Source organism: Rhipicephalus microplus, chromosome 6, assembly GCF_043290135.1.
Source record: "Rhipicephalus microplus isolate Deutch F79 chromosome 6, USDA_Rmic, whole genome shotgun sequence".
NCBI lineage: Eukaryota > Metazoa > Arthropoda > Arachnida > Ixodida > Ixodidae > Rhipicephalus > Rhipicephalus microplus.
Genome location: NC_134705.1, coordinates 85,755,807 through 85,773,022, shown reverse-complemented (window position 1 = coordinate 85,773,022; position 17,216 = coordinate 85,755,807). Strand labels below are relative to the sequence as shown.

General features: G+C 52.4%; 1 non-coding gene and 1 pseudogene across 1 annotated transcript; both read right to left on the bottom strand.

Moving 5' to 3' along the window:
• Nucleotides 1-2,196: 2,196 nt before the first annotated feature.
• LOC142766204 (U2 spliceosomal RNA) lies at nucleotides 2,197-2,365 on the bottom strand (annotated as a pseudogene).
• Nucleotides 2,366-8,924: 6,559 nt separating this feature from the next.
• On the bottom strand, nucleotides 8,925-9,114 carry LOC142766557 (U2 spliceosomal RNA). The gene has a single exon (XR_012884585.1). It is a non-coding gene; the product is annotated as a U2 spliceosomal RNA (small nuclear RNA).
• Nucleotides 9,115-17,216: the final 8,102 nt, after the last annotated feature.

The window sequence follows — 17,216 nt, the reverse complement described above, 5'->3', positions numbered from 1 at the left end:
GGCAGCGCTGGCTTCACGGCATTGCTTTTATCCCCAGTCCGCTTGAAGTTTCTAGTTTCGCTTACAAACATGTTAAAACTGAAACCTTCTTTTTCCCAGAGGTCGAAGCCACGCGTGCTTGCTTGCATGCGTACTCTCTATGCGCCCATGACGTCACACCAAATGCTTGCCGGCGAACATTATCAGGCATGTCGCGAGGGATGCTACAGCACTTGTTTTAAAAACTGATGCATAGTGTACATGTCCAACTCGAGCACCAAAGTCTGGAAGGAAAAAAAAAATGACTGTGCAAAATGTGAATACGTCACCCATCCAACATGGCTTCTACGCCGGCTGCCCAAGCAACGCCTCTGCAACGACGCCCACAATCATCGGCAAAAAGTTGGTGCCTTAGGCTGCTTCAGCACGCTCAACATATGCCTTGCAAGTTCCGACGTGGCGGAACACCGCACCGAGGTCGACGAAGGTCCTGCCGTGAAAGGCAGACCCGGGAATGCGTGCGAAACGTCTACCGCGTGGGTTGTGAAGCCGGTGAATGAAGGATCATGTGGCAGAGGGTGACGGAACGTGAGTGTGCGACTTGCCGCTGCGATGTCGTTCAAGCGTTCAACGGGCCGGCAGGTTCTGTCTGTCGTGGTCGAAAACGTCCGAGTTTTGCTGATTCCGAGGGGTAGGAGTGCTATGGTGGCGTGTACGAGGCGCTGGTGCGGCGCTCCGTCGATCGTGCCGGACGGACATGAGGCGGCCGAAGGCGGTCGTCAAGTGGTCGCGGAAATCAGTGGAGAAGTACTCGCCTGCGCTTTTCGTCGAAGACTCGCGACAGACGGTCTTCGGGAGACACGGGTGGTTGCACAAATGCGACCGTGCGTCAACGTGCAGCCATATTCGTGGATTATTTCGCCCCATTACGATAGCTTCGTCACTGCGCTCGCTGGTGTTGCTTGTTTTTGTTGACCTTCACTTGTGGCTCACACCCACTGTGGGGGATTGGCTGGTTTGTTGTTCTGCTTCTTCGACTTCTACATACTCGGCTTAGTGAAGCTGTGAGGAGTGACGAGTGGGTACGGAGGCAAAGCGCGCCCGGGGCGTGATCTCACGCGTCCTGGGGTCCACGTCGCTTCAGGTACGTGCGTGGTGCGTCCGTACGTCTAGTGCGCAATTTTCTTGGAACTTCCAGCAACTGGCAATTCCATTGAGGTGAGCGTGCGAGGATGTTCGTTGTAATTAACGAGAGCCAACGGTGGATGAGCTGGTATGAGATGGTGTTCAGAAATGAAGTGTTTGATCAACAAGGCGATGCCCGCCGTGGTGGTCTGATGGCCGTAAGGTACTCGGCTGCTGACCCGCAGGTGGTGGGATCGAATCCCGGCCGCGGCGGCTGCATTTCCCTGTGCTCAGATTAGGGTGCACGTGAAAGAACCCCAGGTGGTCGAAATTTTCCCATAATCATATGGTGGTTTTGGGACGTCAAACCCCAAAGGTCAGTGGACATAGGAAAAGCACATCGGGGCTTTGCCGCTCCACCGTACAGCAGGTGTGTGCGGAGTGGGTCCTGTGGCGTTCTTTGCGATTTTAATTTGTGATGGGGAATAGTGTAGATGCGTAGACGTGGCGAGAGCACGCGTCTTCAGGTTCAGACGCCGCGTGAAGATGTGAAATAAAAATGCCTTCGCTTGCCACTGCAAAACTGTAAACAGAAACACCAACCAAACCCCATTTTCTAGAGGCTTTTTTTATTTTTCGTTGCGAAACGGGTGAATTCGAAAAGCGGAAATAGCTTGGCACATACATACACACTTCTACACACATACATACATACACATCGCACATGCATACACATCGTATACACACTTCTAGCTTTCCTCCGAAACAGTAATGATAATTTCCTCAATAGTTTTATTAATATGAGTAGGAATGTTAAAAAAAATAAGAAACTTGAGTATGTACGTGTGAACATAACAAAATAAAAGAGACCCTCCATATATGAAATACACACGGAAACATTTATTTTCCCAGAGCAATCGTAAGTGTAAACACAGCTAGCGCACTCCCTGCACGCGAATACCGCGTCAGCCGGGGCGGCGTGCCGCCACCGTCTCGGACACTCGACGCACCCACGCCGTTTACCCCGGTATCATGGGTAAATCCGAACACTCCTTCTATCATTGAATTTATTGTCGAACTCACCCCGCAGGGGGTGAGTGGGCCGATCCCGGAGGTAGTGCAATACCGGGCCAACCCGTGGCGGAGGTGAAGCAAGCTTCAAGCACTCCGCCGCATCACAAAAATAAGTTTAATATCTTGGATCCAAATAGGATCCGTATCAGATATTAAGCTGATAAGAACAGATACTACACAAAGGGAAGTTTATTTAACTCCAGACGAAAACAACAGATACATTGATATGTTCTACACAGAAAATGCATATACAGTTTCGTGACGCGTTATATGTACACAGGTGCACACTTACGCGGACGGAATACAAATGTGATGCGTAACCTATGTACATGTTTACAATCGTGAGCGTAAATTAATTGGGAAAGAAAGCACCTTGAATGGGTGTGTTGAACATTGTTGAACATTGAGCATTGTGAACACAAAGTGTTCACAATGCGTGGACATAATTTGGCCAGACACAAATCGGAAAGGAAGAATAGAAGGCACTCTTGGCTGATGAAAAGGAAATGGGCGCGGTTGTTGGCGTTATACAATGCGTACTCTTTTTTTTTTAAATTATAAAATTATATTTATTTATAAAATATTTTTTAAAAATATATATAGGACAGTTATGCATGTACAACGTAGTTATGTACTAGTATACATATGCGAAACCAATTTCTAGAGATATTCTACGCTACATTTACCATGTATACAAAGGAATACAATAATGAATGTACATGTTTTGGGTTCGCGATTGGTTGCTTGACAAGGGGTGACGGGGAGGAAAGAAAGCGGGGGGGGGGGTCAGTAGTGAATAAAGGGGGCGTGGAGTTTACCGTCCCTTATAAAAAAGAATCTAGTGTGCCAGCGTCTGAGGAACGAGTCCTCTCCGCTGTCATCGAGCTCTTGTGACAAGTAGGCCCATAGGAGCCGTCTGATGCGCGAAAGCGCGGGATACGCGGCCCGTACGGGTTTCCGACGCGCCTCAGCCAGCGAGCGTCTCTGCCAAATGACAAGCATTGTGAAGGTCACTACTAGCCGTGCGAAGGCGCCCTTGTTTCGATTGTGGCCTGGGGGAGGGCGGATTCGAAAGCAGTGGGCAACCATGCGCCACACTGGTTTTGCCGCCACGCACTCGAATAGCGCATGGTTTTGGGTTTCGGTACTTTGGCAATTGGGGCAGCGGGGGTTCGGGACGATGCCCAACTTGTGCAAGTATTGCCTCGTGGGTAGGACCTTCCAGGCTTTTTTAAACAAAAAGTCCTGCGCCTCGCGGGGAGCACCGCTACGTGGGGTGGATAATTCGTTCCTAGCATGCTTCGCTCTTCTCGCGTCCTCTTCGTTCAGCTGACGACGGGAGAGGTCTTCAATTATTCGCGCAGGGTGGTCCGCGTCAACGTCGCCGGTGGGGAGTTCTTTGCGGAGCATTCGCGCCGTTGCCGCCGCTGCCTTGTAGTAGGGTGCCGGTGACTCGGCGAAAGGTCCTGTGGCCCGGTCAACTTCCAGCCAATCGAGCCTTGTGCTGCACCAGTAAAGGAGCAGCTTGCGGCCAAAGTAGCTGGTGGTGTGCGCGAGTGTGCGGGCGGTCTTCAGAGCTAGCACCCTGCTGAGGGTCAGGGCGTGTGGGAGTCCCGGGCCCCCCTCGGACACTGCCATGTGCAGGAGGCTTCGTTTTACGAGAGGTGGTTTGTCGTCCCACATGAGGGCATTGGCAAGTGTGTCGAGTTCGTTTGCAGTCCTCGTGGGCATCGTCGCGACTCGGCTGGCGTGAGCGGCCAGGGCGAGGACGCTGGTCTTAACGGCGACAGCCTTCTCTCGCAACGTGAGTTCCAGGAGCCTTGCACGCTCAGCAAGTAAGCGGGCTCGGTCTAGAACTCGTGACCACGTGGTCGGCGCCACCCCTTCAGATGAGAAGTATATGCCAAGGACCTTCACTGTGGAGACTACCTCGAAACCTCCTACTTCACTTGCTGGGAAAGGGCCGAAGAGGAGGGCTTTACTTTTCTCTTCATTCAACATGGCCCCCGACGCCTCAGCATAGGTGGCGAAGGTTCGTCGAAAGAGTCGAAGGCCTCGGGAATCTCGAAGGAAGAGGGATATGTCATCCGCGTACGCCAAGACCTTCAGTTCATCCGTACCAGTCAGCGGCAGGCCTCGGATGTTCACGTCGCAGGCTAGGGACGTAAGGAGTGGCTCAATAGACAGCACGAACAGGGTCGGGCCGAGAGGGCACCCCTGTCTAATGCCTCTTGTGTAGTCGAAGGTGTCTGTCATCGAGCTGTTGACGACCACTCTGCACCGTAAGTCCGAGTATAATAGCCTGATGGTCCGCACGAGGGTCTCCGGGAGGCCGAATTCACGAAGGGTTTGAAAGAGGTAGGCATGGCGCACTCGGTCGAAGGCCTTCGCTTGGTCAAGTGAAAGGAAGACTCCTGACACTCTCTTCTCGGTGGCGTACATGAAGACGTCTCTGGTCAGGTTGAGGTTACCAAACATCGATCGACCCGGGACGGCGCAAGCCTGGTGGGAGGCGATGATGTCGGGGAGGAAAACCTTCAGTCGGTTGTTGAGGATGGCGGCCACAATTTTGTAGTCAACGTTAAGCAACGTAATTGGGCGCCATGATGAAGGTTCGTTTGGTGGGGCGCCGTCCTTTAGGATGAGGGCTATTCGGCCCATGCCAAATGAAGCGGGTTTCGCATGTCCCTCTAGGACAGAGTTCACGATGGCTAGGAGTGGTGCAGCCAAAGTTTCAAAGAAGGTGACATAAAAACCGGCGGTGAGGCCGTCCGTCCCTGGGGCCGACTGCGGCGACATGGACGCAACGGCGGCCTTCAGTTCGGACTTTGTCGCGGGGCCGCACAACGTCAGGCATTCGTCTTCTTCGAGACGTTGTATGCTCTTGCATAACTCCCTCATGAGAAGCGGTGTTGTATGGGTCGTGTCAGGGTTCGGCTCACGGAAAGCCGAGCTGAAGTAGTCATGGAACGTAGCCACGATCTCGGCCGGGTCCTCAGTGAGGGAGCCATCTAGGCATTTCACCTGCGCGATCTTGGTGGAGCCGTTGCCACAGACGTCTTTTAAGTAGGGGTCCCTCGGGTCTTCTGAGGCAGCCTGGATGTTTCTGCGGTCCCCAAGGGAGACTCTGAGCAGCCGGTTGTGTTGCTTTTTTAAAGCGTCAAGGTAGTCCCGGGTGCAGCAGGTGAGGGTGTCGGCGCTTTGGACAATGCGCATTCTGCGCAGAATTTCGTTGATTCTGGCCGTGTTGCGCCTTTTCCTCTGCCTTCCCTCCTCTTGGAGGAGCGTTTTCCAGGACTCCTTCAGGTCATCCCAGGCTTCCGGAGTGATGCGAGGTGTGGCTTTGATTGATTGCTCAATCAAGAGCTGAATGTTCGGGGTGCAATCTGGGTCGTTTAGTAATGCAGGGTCGAGGCGCCAGGACGCGTCACTTGGTCTGCGGCCGGGTGTCCCTCTGACGGTAGTGACAAGTGGGGCGTGGTCGGACGCGTTTTTTAAAGGGGTTGGTAATACGAGTACGACACACGATGTGACCGCCGGGAGGAGGAAGTCAGGTATGTAAGCTCGGTCTAGGCGGCTGGCGGTGGTTCGTGAATATCGGGTCGGGCCGAAGTCGGTGTCGTGCAGGTGCACCCAGGCGTCCGTGAGGCGTAAGTGGCGGAGGGTCCTTACCAGCTCTTTGGCATGGTATGTAGAGCGTCCGCGCCCCGGGCCCCGAACGTCACGCATCGAGTCGACTACACAGTTGAAGTCGCCCAATATAACATATGGGACAGGATCCGTCAAAATGTCGTGAAGTTCCCGGAAGTACGTGTTGGTGTCGGACCTCGTTACGGGGGCGTACACATTCACGAACCGGAACCTTCGGCCATCTATGTAAACATCCAAGAGCAATGTGCGCCCGTCAGCCCCGAAAACGCAGTGAGACCTATGGCGGTATCTACCCGTGACAAAAACAACACCAACTCCGCAGGAGCGGGCGGCCGTCAATGAGAAGAAGCCTTCGACTCGGCAGTTGCGCTGGAATTGGGCTACGTCAAGTGGGGACCGGAAGTTGGTTTCCTGCAGAAAGAGAAGGTCTATGTCCTCATCTCGAGCGAAGGCCACCACCTGTCTTTGCTTCGTCCCATCGCGGAACCCGCGGATGTTCCAAGTTGCAAATCGAAGCGAAGTCATCGCCTAATGCGATAAAACGGGGATCAAAGGAGGAAGGAGCGGGAAAGAGAGCGGGCGCCGGCCGGCGCGCTGGCGAGGAGGGTTCCTGAGCAGGGAGGGAGGAGGAAGGGGGAAGTAATGGAGCAGGGAGAGAGGAGGCGGCGCAACGCGGCCGGCGAGGGTACGGTTAGGGCGAGCTTAATGTTGGAATGCGGCGCGTTTGGGCACGACACTTTGATCTTAGCCAAAAGGCCGAGAAGCGATGCAATTCATTAGCACGTAATTAAAATCCATTCTTTCACACCTCGTACTTAGTTCTGGCCAAAAGCCGGGCAAACAGTAGCAAAGCAATTCCGACGTCCACCCATGCACAACCAGCATTGTGCACCGACAGCGGCAGCGCTGGCTTCACGGCATTGCTTTTATCCCCAGTCCGCTTGAAGTTTCTAGTTTCGCTTACAAACATGTTAAAACTGAAACCTTCTTTTTCCCAGAGGTCGAAGCCACGCGTGCTTGCTTGCATGCGTACTCTCTATGCGCCCATGACGTCACACCAAATGCTTGCCGGCGAACATTATCAGGCATGTCGCGAGGGATGCTACAGCACTTGTTTTAGAAACTGATGCATAGTGTACATGTCCAACTCGAGCACCAAAAACTGGAAGGAAAAAAAAAATGACTGTGCAAAATGTGAATACGTCACCCATCCAACATGGCTTCTACGCCGGCTGCCCAAGCAACGCCTCTGCAACGACGCCCACAATCATCGGCAAAAAGTTGGTGCCTTAGGCTGCTTCAGCACGCTCAACATATGCCTTGCAAGTTCCGACGTGGCGGAACACCGCACCGAGGTCGACGAAGGTCCTGCCGTGAAAGGCAGACCCGGGAATGCGTGCGAAACGTCTACCGCGTGGGTTGTGAAGCCGGTGAATGAAGGATCATGTGGCAGAGGGTGACGGAACGTGAGTGTGCGACTTGCCGCTGCGATGTCGTTCAAGCGTTCAACGGGCCGGCAGGTTCTGTCTGTCGTGGTCGAAAACGTCCGAGTTTTGCTGATTCCGAGGGGTAGGAGTGCTATGGTGGCGTGTACGAGGCGCTGGTGCGGCGCTCCGTCGATCGTGCCGGACGGACATGAGGCGGCCGAAGGCGGTCGTCAAGTGGTCGCGGAAATCAGTGGAGAAGTACTCGCCTGCGCTTTTCGTCGAAGACTCGCGACAGACGGTCTTCGGGAGACACGGGTGGTTGCACAAATGCGACCGTGCGTCAACGTGCAGCCATATTCGTGGATTATTTCGCCCCATTACGATAGCTTCGTCACTGCGCTCGCTGGTGTTGCTTGTTTTTGTTGACCTTCACTTGTGGCTCACACCCACTGTGGGGGATTGGCTGGTTTGTTGTTCTGCTTCTTCGACTTCTACATACTCGGCTTAGTGAAGCTGTGAGGAGTGACGAGTGGGTACGGAGGCAAAGCGCGCCCGGGGCGTGATCTCACGCGTCCTGGGGTCCACGTCGCTTCAGGTACGTGCGTGGTGCGTCCGTACGTCTAGTGCGCAATTGTCTTGGAACTTCCAGCAACTGGCAATTCCATTGAGGTGAGCGTGCGAGGATGTTCGTTGTAATTAACGAGAGCCAACGGTGGATGAGCTGGTATGAGATGGTGTTCAGAAATGAAGTGTTTGATCAACAAGGCGATGCCCGCCGTGGTGGTCTGATGGCCGTAAGGTACTCGGCTGCTGACCCGCAGGTGGTGGGATCGAATCCCGGCCGCGGCGGCTGCATTTCCCTGTGCTCAGATTAGGGTGCACGTGAAAGAACCCCAGGTGGTCGAAATTTTCCCATAATCATATGGTGGTTTTGGGACGTCAAACCCCAAAGGTCAGTGGACATAGGAAAAGCACATCGGGGCTTTGCCGCTCCACCGTACAGCAGGTGTGTGCGGAGTGGGTCCTGTGGCGTTCTTTGCGATTTTAATTTGTGATGGGGAATAGTGTAGATGCGTAGACGTGGCGAGAGCACGCGTCTTCAGGTTCAGACGCCGCGTGAAGATGTGAAATAAAAATGCCTTCGCTTGCCACTGCAAAACTGTAAACAGAAACACCAACCAAACCCCATTTTCTAGAGGCTTTTTTTATTTTTCGTTGCGAAACGGGTGAATTCGAAAAGCGGAAATAGCTTGGCACATACATACACACTTCTACACACATACATACATACACATCGCACATGCATACACATCGTATACACACTTCTAGCTTTCCTCCGAAACAGTAATGATAATTTCCTCAATAGTTTTATTAATATGAGTAGGAATGTTAAAAAAAATAAGAAACTTGAGTATGTACGTGTGAACATAACAAAATAAAAGAGACCCTCCATATATGAAATACACACGGAAACATTTATTTTCCCAGAGCAATCGTAAGTGTAAACACAGCTAGCGCACTCCCTGCACGCGAATACCGCGTCAGCCGGGGCGGCGTGCCGCCACCGTCTCGGACACTCGACGCACCCACGCCGTTTACCCCGGTATCATGGGTAAATCCGAACACTCCTTCTATCATTGAATTTATTGTCGAACTCACCCCGCAGGGGGTGAGTGGGCCGATCCCGGAGGTAGTGCAATACCGGGCCAACCCGTGGCGGAGGTGAAGCAAGCTTCAAGCACTCCGCCGCATCACAAAAATAAGTTTAATATCTTGGATCCAAATAGGATCCGTATCAGATATTAAGCTGATAAGAACAGATACTACACAAAGAGAAGTTTATTGACTTCAAAACAGGACATGTTCAGGTAAGAGTGATACAGAATACACGGCCATAATTTGGCCGGACACAATAGTACCAGGAGGAGTTTATTTCAGTTCTAAGAAGAAGCGCTCACATGACGACGACGACGTGTACATAATGCATAGACATAATTTGGCCCGACACAAATCGGAAAAGAAGAATGGAAAAGAAGGAACACTTGGATAATAAAAGGAAAAGGGCGCGCTTGTTAATATTATACAATATGTAATTTTTTTTTTATTATTATGTGTGTACAACACAGTTATGTGCTAGTACTACTACACAAAAGGAGGTTTATTGAATTCAAATCAGGGCGCGTTCAGGTAAGAGTGATACACAATACTCGGCCATAATTTGGTCGGACACAATAGTAGAAGGAGGAGTTTGTTTCAGTTTAACATGAAGCGATCACATGACGAAGTGTTCATAATGCGTGGACATAATTTGGCCAGACACAAATCGGAAAGGAAGAATAGAAGGCACTCTTGGCTGATGAAAAGGAAATGGGCGCGGTTGTTGGCGTTATACAATGCGTACTTTTGTTTTTTTTTATATTTTCATATATATATATATATTTATTTATAAAATATATATATTGAAAGACGCAGGCAGACTAGGTACGGCGAGCAGGCAGGGCGAGCAGAAGCGTTTATTCTGCGATGTCTCGCTCGGCTCAGAACCACACCAAGAGAGAGAACGATGATGATGGGTATGTGCAAGTGAGAACGATGATGATGGGTATGTGCAAGTGAGAACGATCAAATGCTTGGAATGTGCTTACAATTTCCCCCCCCCTCTGCGAAGCGGCCAACCTGGCCGCCAGTCAGAGATCGGCCGAACGAGTAACAAAAGGCTTCATGCGTGAGACGTGAACTATTTCCGTGCTGCGCAGACGGCGGTCAGTGACAGACTGAAGCGGGGTGACGAGGTAGTTAACTGGAGATGTCTGTCGTACAACGGTGTATGGGCCAACATACCGGTGAAGAAATTTCTCGCAAAGGCCCGACGCTCGAACCGGGGTCCATAGTAAAACCTTATCGCCAGCATTAAAGGCCACGTCGCGTCGTTTTTTATCACAGCGATGTTTTCTCTCCTTTTGGGTTGCTTCCGTGTTTTTGCGAGCAATTTCACGGCATTGTGTGACTCGGGCTGCGAACTCTTCTGGGAGCGAGGTACTGCTTGGAGCCGGTGCAAAGAAAAATGCCGTGTCGAAGACCGAGGAGGCAGATCGGCCGTACACGAGAAAAAACGGGCTGTAGCCAGTTGATCGTTGTACCGCAGTATTGTATGCGAAGGTGACAAACGGTAAAATGTTATCCCAATTTTTGTGGTCAGGATGCAAGTACATCGATATCATGTCAGAGAGTGTTCGGTGGAAGCGCTCGGTAAGGCCATTCGTTTGCGGATGGTATGTAGAAGTGGTTTTATGCACTGTATTGCACGCCTGCAGGACTTCATCCAGGACCTTGGAAAGGAAGGCTTTGCCACGGTCACTCAAAAGGACGCGAGGGGCTCCGTGGCGCAAGACGATGGAGTTCAAGAAAAAATTGGCGATTTCTGTGGCGGTAGCAGAATGAAGAGGTGAAGTCTCGGCGTATCTTGTTTGATGGTCGACTGCAGTGACGATCCAACGGTGACCGGAAGGTGTCAACGGCAAAGGACCATACAAGTCTATTCCGACAAATTCGAATGGTGTGGTGGGACAGGGAAGAGGCTGAAGGAAACCAGCAGGCGGGGATGTGGATCGCTTGCGGTGCTGACACAACGCGCACGAGCCCACGTATTTGGCCACCGTTGTGGACAAGCCAGGCCAGAAGCAGCGCGTCTTGATGCGATCGTAGGTCTTGTGGAAGCCTAGATGACCGGCAGCAATATCATCGTGGAATGCTTCCAAAACTCGAAGACGAAGGCAGCGGGGAAGAACTGGCACCCACTTGTTACCGGTGGGATGGTAAATGTAGCGCTTAAGCACACCGTCCTGAAGGCGAAATTGTCGAAGCTGGCGTCGCAAGCGGCTGTTGGGTGGTTTAGTGACACCGCGAAGGCGATCAATGAAAGACCGACAGTAGGAATCTGCCAGCTGAAGTGAACGTAAATCGGAGTTCGAAGATAGCTGCATTGGATCCAGCGATGCGAGCGATACGTGTTGTGAGGCAAGCTGGGTGTCAGAGTCATTCGAACGCGATGCGGTGGACGTATTGTCACGAGAGAGCGAAAGTGGGCACCGGGACAGCGCGTCGGCATCATGATGACATTTGCCAGACTTGTACGTAACTGTAAAGTCGTACTCTTGTAAGCGCAGTATCCAGCGCGCAAGACGTCCTGACATATTCTTCATTGATGAAAGCCAACAGAGTGCGTGGTGGTCGGTGATGATGGTGAAGTGCCGACCGTAGAGATACGGGCGGAATTTCTGTATCGACCATACGATAGCCAAGCACTCCTGCTCCGTGATGGTGTAATTCCGCTCAGCTGTTGACAGAGTCCGGCTAGCGTAGGCCACAACCTGCTCTTTAGAGGTGGAATCACGCTGCAGAAGGACTGCTCCAATGCCTTGTGCGCTTGCGTCAGTATGGAGTATGGTAGGCGCTCTCTCATCGAAGTGGCGCAGCACTGGTCCGGAAGTCAGGCGTTCTTTCAAAATTTCAAATGCAGATTCGCAGTCGTTGGACCATGAGAAAGGAGCACCAGTGGCCAATAACTTATTTAGCGGAGCCGCTAAGGTAGCAAAGTTGCGTATAAAGCGACGAAAATAGGACGCGAGACCAAGAAAGCTGCGCAACGTCTTTTGGTTGGACGGTCGAGGGAACTGTAGCACAGCTGCGATCTTCTCGGGATCTGGTTGGATTCCGTCTTTGGAAACGACGTGACCGAGGACTTTGATGCTTTTGCTGGCAAATGTACACTTCTTTGTATTTATCTGAAGGCCAGCCTTGGAGAGACATTGTAGCACCTCGTCTAATCGTTGAAGATGTTGGGCAAAGGTACTTGAAAAAACAACGATATCATCTAAGTAACAGAGGCAGGTCTTCCATTTTAGGCCACGAAGAACAGTATCAATCATTCGCTCAAACGTGGCTGGAGCGTTGCACAAGCCGAATGGCATTACATTAAATTCATAAAGGCCGTCCGGTGTGGCAAATGCAGTTTTTTCTTTGTCAGCCTCGTTCATGGGGATTTGCCAGTAACCTGATCGTAAGTCAAGGCTCGAAAAATAGTTCGCCCCTTGCAGTGTGTCTAAAGCGTCATCAATTCTAGGCATAGGATATACGTCCTTGCGTGTGATCTTATTTAACGCGCGGTAGTCAATGCAAAAACGAACAGAGCCATCCTTCTTTTTAACTAAAACGACTGGAGATGCCCAGGAACTCGAAGAAGGTCGTATTATATTTCGCGATAGCATCTCGTTCACTTCTTTTTCAATTATTTCTCTCTCTGATTGCGAAACCCGATATGGGCGACGGCGTATCACACGAGAACCGTCGGTTTCAATGCGATGTACAGCCGCGGAAGTCTGACTCAGTGTTGTGGTACAGCTATCAAAGCAGGCTTTGTGCTTAGCCAAAAGGGCCAATAGTGCTTCAGACTGTTTTGGTGTGAGGTCTGAACCAATGACAGGTCGAAAAGGGAAAGAACGTGAACCTGGAGCTGGTACTGGTGACGAAGACGGGCAGAGTGTCGCGATGGAGGTCAATGGAGAGAAGTCAATCTTTGCCACTGTCATTCCCTTGGGCAGCAGCACAGATTCTGCAGTTGTGTTAGAAACGGGCAGAAAAGCGCAGCCAGAGGAAAACCGGAGGAGGCAAGAGGCGACGAGAATTCCACGGGAGGTGCAGCGAAACGAAGGAGCCACAAGTGCATCACCGTCGGTTACTTAGGTAGATGCGACAGCTATCACGTGTTCGTGACCAGGGTGCAGGACGCAGTCTTCAACAATGACCAAGTTGGAGATCGAGGGTGATGAAACTGGAATGGGCGCATCCGTTGTATCCGTTATGTGAATGACGTTCTCTTTAAAGGATATAACAGCGGAAGCAGAATGCAGAAAGTCCCAACCAAGGATAAGTTCATGAATGCACGTGGGCAACACAATCATCTCGATGTGGTGACGTATACCATCAATAGAAACACGAGCCGTACACTGTCCGTCAGGTTGAATCAGCACGTTATTTGCCCCACGCAACACAGGTCCCACATAGGGCGTTCTGACTTTACGGAGGCGCGAGCACAAGTCACTACGCAAAACAGAAGTGGTTGCACCGGTGTCAACGAGAGCTTGCACAGGAATACCTTCAATAGTCACTGACAACATATTAGCTGGGCGAACAGGAGGTATTTTTGTTGGTCGACGGGACGCAGTTTTCCCTCCAAAAACTGCAATCCTTAGTTTTCCGAAGATTGGTCAACAGGACGGGAGATGATTGGACGAAGTGGCGATGCGGAGCGGCGATAGGGCGATGGAGAGCGTCGTCTGGAGGAGCGGTATTCCTGATGTTGACGAGGGGACACTGGAGGAGACGGAGACCGGTACTGCGCGGACGGGTAGGTGTCTGGAGCATAAAGATCTGGTCTTCGGAACCGGTCTCGTTCGAACTCAGCATAGCCTCGTCGTTCCTCTTGCTGGCGGCGACGGCAGTAACGAGAAATGTGGCCTCGTATACCGCAGTAAAAGCAAACAGGACGGGATTGACGCCACTGAGGATACAAGGGTGCAGCAGTCATTCCACCTCGCATAGCAGCCAAATGGCTACTAGCAGTATCCGTAGAGCTAGATGCCCCGGGAGCAGGCGGAATCGCAGCGATCTCCGCATATGTGGGCATTACCGTTTGAACAACCGGTGCTGCCGGTGTCGACCTGGGCGTCACATCGGCGTATGTGGGCATCGGGCGTGCTGGCGGAGCGACCGGGGATGTCGGTGTCGCCATTGCCGCTAACTCCTGCTTAACAAGATTCCGCAGGTCGAATGGTGGAGACGGAGCGGAGGCGACAGTGGACCGCTGCTGTTCAAGGTCTCGAAGTTCTTCCCGGATAATTGTGCGGATAAGGGTTTTTAATTCAGAGGGAGGCATCAGGCGTGGATCACTGTCTTGTTGAAGCCGAAGGGACTGCAACTGGTCAAGGCGTTGGCATGTCGAAATGACGTCGTTAACCGTAGCGGGATTGCCAACAGCCAAGGCGTTGAATGCGATTGGGCCGATTCCTTTAAGGATGTGGCGAACGCGCTCATCTTCCGTCATGTCTTTATTCGCACGGCGACAGAGGGCCAAAACATCCTCGATATACGAAGTGTACGACTCATGTGCCAGTTGTAGACGCACAGCCAGCTTCTGTTTCGCGGCTTCGGAACGACCCGATGAGCATCCGAATATTTGTCGCAGTTTGTTGGCAAAGGTCGACCAATCAACGAAGTCAGTTTCGTGATTAAAATACCAGGTTTTGGCTACGCTGGTCAAATAGAAAGGAAGGTAGCTCAGTTTCTCTGCTTCGGTCCATCGATTGGCTGAACCCACACGGTTGTAAAGGTCAAGCCATTCCTCGACGTCGTCACCGCGAAGACCCGCGAACACGGGCGGTTCGCGCTGAGGGCTGGTGACAGTAGATGAAGAGCGGGCAGCCGCCGGCGTAGGGGCTGTAGCGTTAGGGCTAGGCGTTAGGTCCGATGTCTGCATACCTGTGTGGGTGGCTGGGTGCAATCGGCGACCAGATCGGAGCTCCAGGTGGGAAATGAACGTAGGAGGACGTCGGGATCTTACCCCGGCACTTCCACCACTCTGAAAGACGCAGGCAGACTAGGTACGGCGAGCAGGCAGGGCGAGCAGAAGCGTTTATTCTGCGATGTCTCGCTCGGCTCAGAACCACACCAAGAGAGAGAACGATGATGATGGGTATGTGCAAGTGAGAACGATGATGATGGGTATGTGCAAGTGAGAACGATCAAATGCTTGGAATGTGCTTACAATATATATATATATATATATATTTTTAAATATATATAGGACAGTTATGCATGTACAACATAGTTATGTACTAGTATACATATGCGAAACCAATTTCTAGAGATATTCTACGCTACTTTTACCATGTATACAAAGGAATACAATAATGAATGTACATGTTTTGATTTGCGATTGGTTGCTTGACAAGGGGTGGCGGGGAGGAAAGGAAGCGGGGAGGGGGGGTCAGTAGTGAATAAAGGGGGCGTGGAGTTTACCGTCCCTTATAAAAAAGAATCTAGTGTGCCAGCGTTTGAGGAACGAGTCCTCTCCGCTGTCATCGAGCTCTTGTGACAAGTAGGCCCATAGGAGCCGTCTGATGCGCGAAAGCGCGGGATACGCGGCCCGTACGGGTTTCCGACGCGCCTCAGCCAGCGAGCGTCTCTGCCAAATGACAAGCATTGTGAAGGTCACGACTAGCCGCGCGAAGGCGCCCTTGTTTCGATTGTGGCCTGGGGGAGGGCGGATTCGAAAACAGTGTGCAACCATGCGCCACACTGGTTTTGCCGCCACGCACTCGAATAGCGCATGGTTTGGGGTTTCGGTACTTTGGCAATTGGGGCAGCGGGGGTTCGGGACGATGCCCAACTTGTGCAAGTATTGCTTCGTGGGTAGGACCTTCCAGGCTTTTTTAAACAAAAAGTCCTGCGCCTCGCGGGGAGCACCGCTACGTGGGGTGGATAATTCGTTCCTAGCATGCTTCGCTCTTCTCGCGTCCTCTTCGCTCAGCTGACGACGGGAGAGGTCTTCAATTATTCGCGCAGGGTGGTCCGCGTCAACGTCGCTGGTGGGGAGTTCTTGGCGGAGCATTCGCGCCGTTGCCGCCGCTGCCTTGTAGTAGGGTGCCGGTGACTCGGCGAAAGGTCCTGTGGCCCGGTCAACTTCCAGCCAATCGAGCCTTGTGCTGCACCAGTAAAGGAGCAGCTTGCGGCCAAAGTAGCTGGTGGTGTGCGCGAGTGTGCGGGCGGTCTTCAGAGCTAGCACCCTGCTGAGGGTCAGGGCGTGTGGGAGTCCCAGGCCCCCCTCGGACACTGCCATGTGCAGGAGGCTTCGTTTTACGAGAGGTGGTTTGTCGTCCCACATGAGGGCATTGGCAAGTGTGTCGAGTTCGTTTGCAGTCCTCGTGGGCATCGTCGCGACTCGGCTGGCGTGAGCGGCCAGGGCGAGGACGCTGGTCTTAATGGCGACAGCCTTCTCTCGCAACGTGAGTTCCAGGAGCCTTGCACGCTCAGCAAGTAAGCGGGCTCGGTCTAGAACTCGTGACCACGTGGTCGGCGCCACCCCTTCAGATGAGAAGTATATGCCAAGAACCTTCACTGTGGAGACTACCTCGAAACCTCCTACTTCACTTGCAGGGAAAGGGCCGAAGAGGAGGGCTTTACTTTTCTCTTCATTCAACATGGCCCCCGACGCCTCAGCATAGGTGGCGAAGGTTCGTCGAAAGAGTCGAAGGCCTCGGGAATCTCGAAGGAAGAGGGATATGTCATCCGCGTACGCCAAGACCTTCAGTTCGTCCGTACCAGTCAGCGGCAGGCCTCGGATGTTCACGTCGCAGGCTAGGGACGTAAGGAGTGGCTCAATAGACAGCACGAACAGGGTCGGGCCGAGAGGGCACCCCTGTCTAATGCCTCTTGTGTAGTCGAAGGTGTCTGTCATCGAGCCGTTGACGACCACTCTGCACCGTAAGTCCGAGTATAATAGCCTGATGGTCCGCACGAAGGTCTCCGGGAGGCCGAATTCGCGAAGGGTTTGAAAGAGGTAGGCATGGCGCACCCGGTCGAAGGCCTTCGCCTGGTCAAGTGAAAGGAAGACTCCTGACACTCTCTTCTCGGTGGCGTACATGAAGACGTCTCTGGTCAGGTTGAGGTTACCAAACATCGATCGACCCGGGACGGCGCAAGCCTGGTGGGAGGCGATGCTGTCGGGGAGGAAAACCTTCAGTCGGTTGTTGAGGATGGCGGCCACAATTTTGTAGTCAACGTTAAGCAACGTAATTGGGCGCCATGATGAAGGTTCGTTCGGTGAGGCGCCGTCCTTTAGGATGAGGGCTATTCGGCCCATGCCAAATGAAGCGGGTTTCGCATGTCCCTCTAGGACAGAGT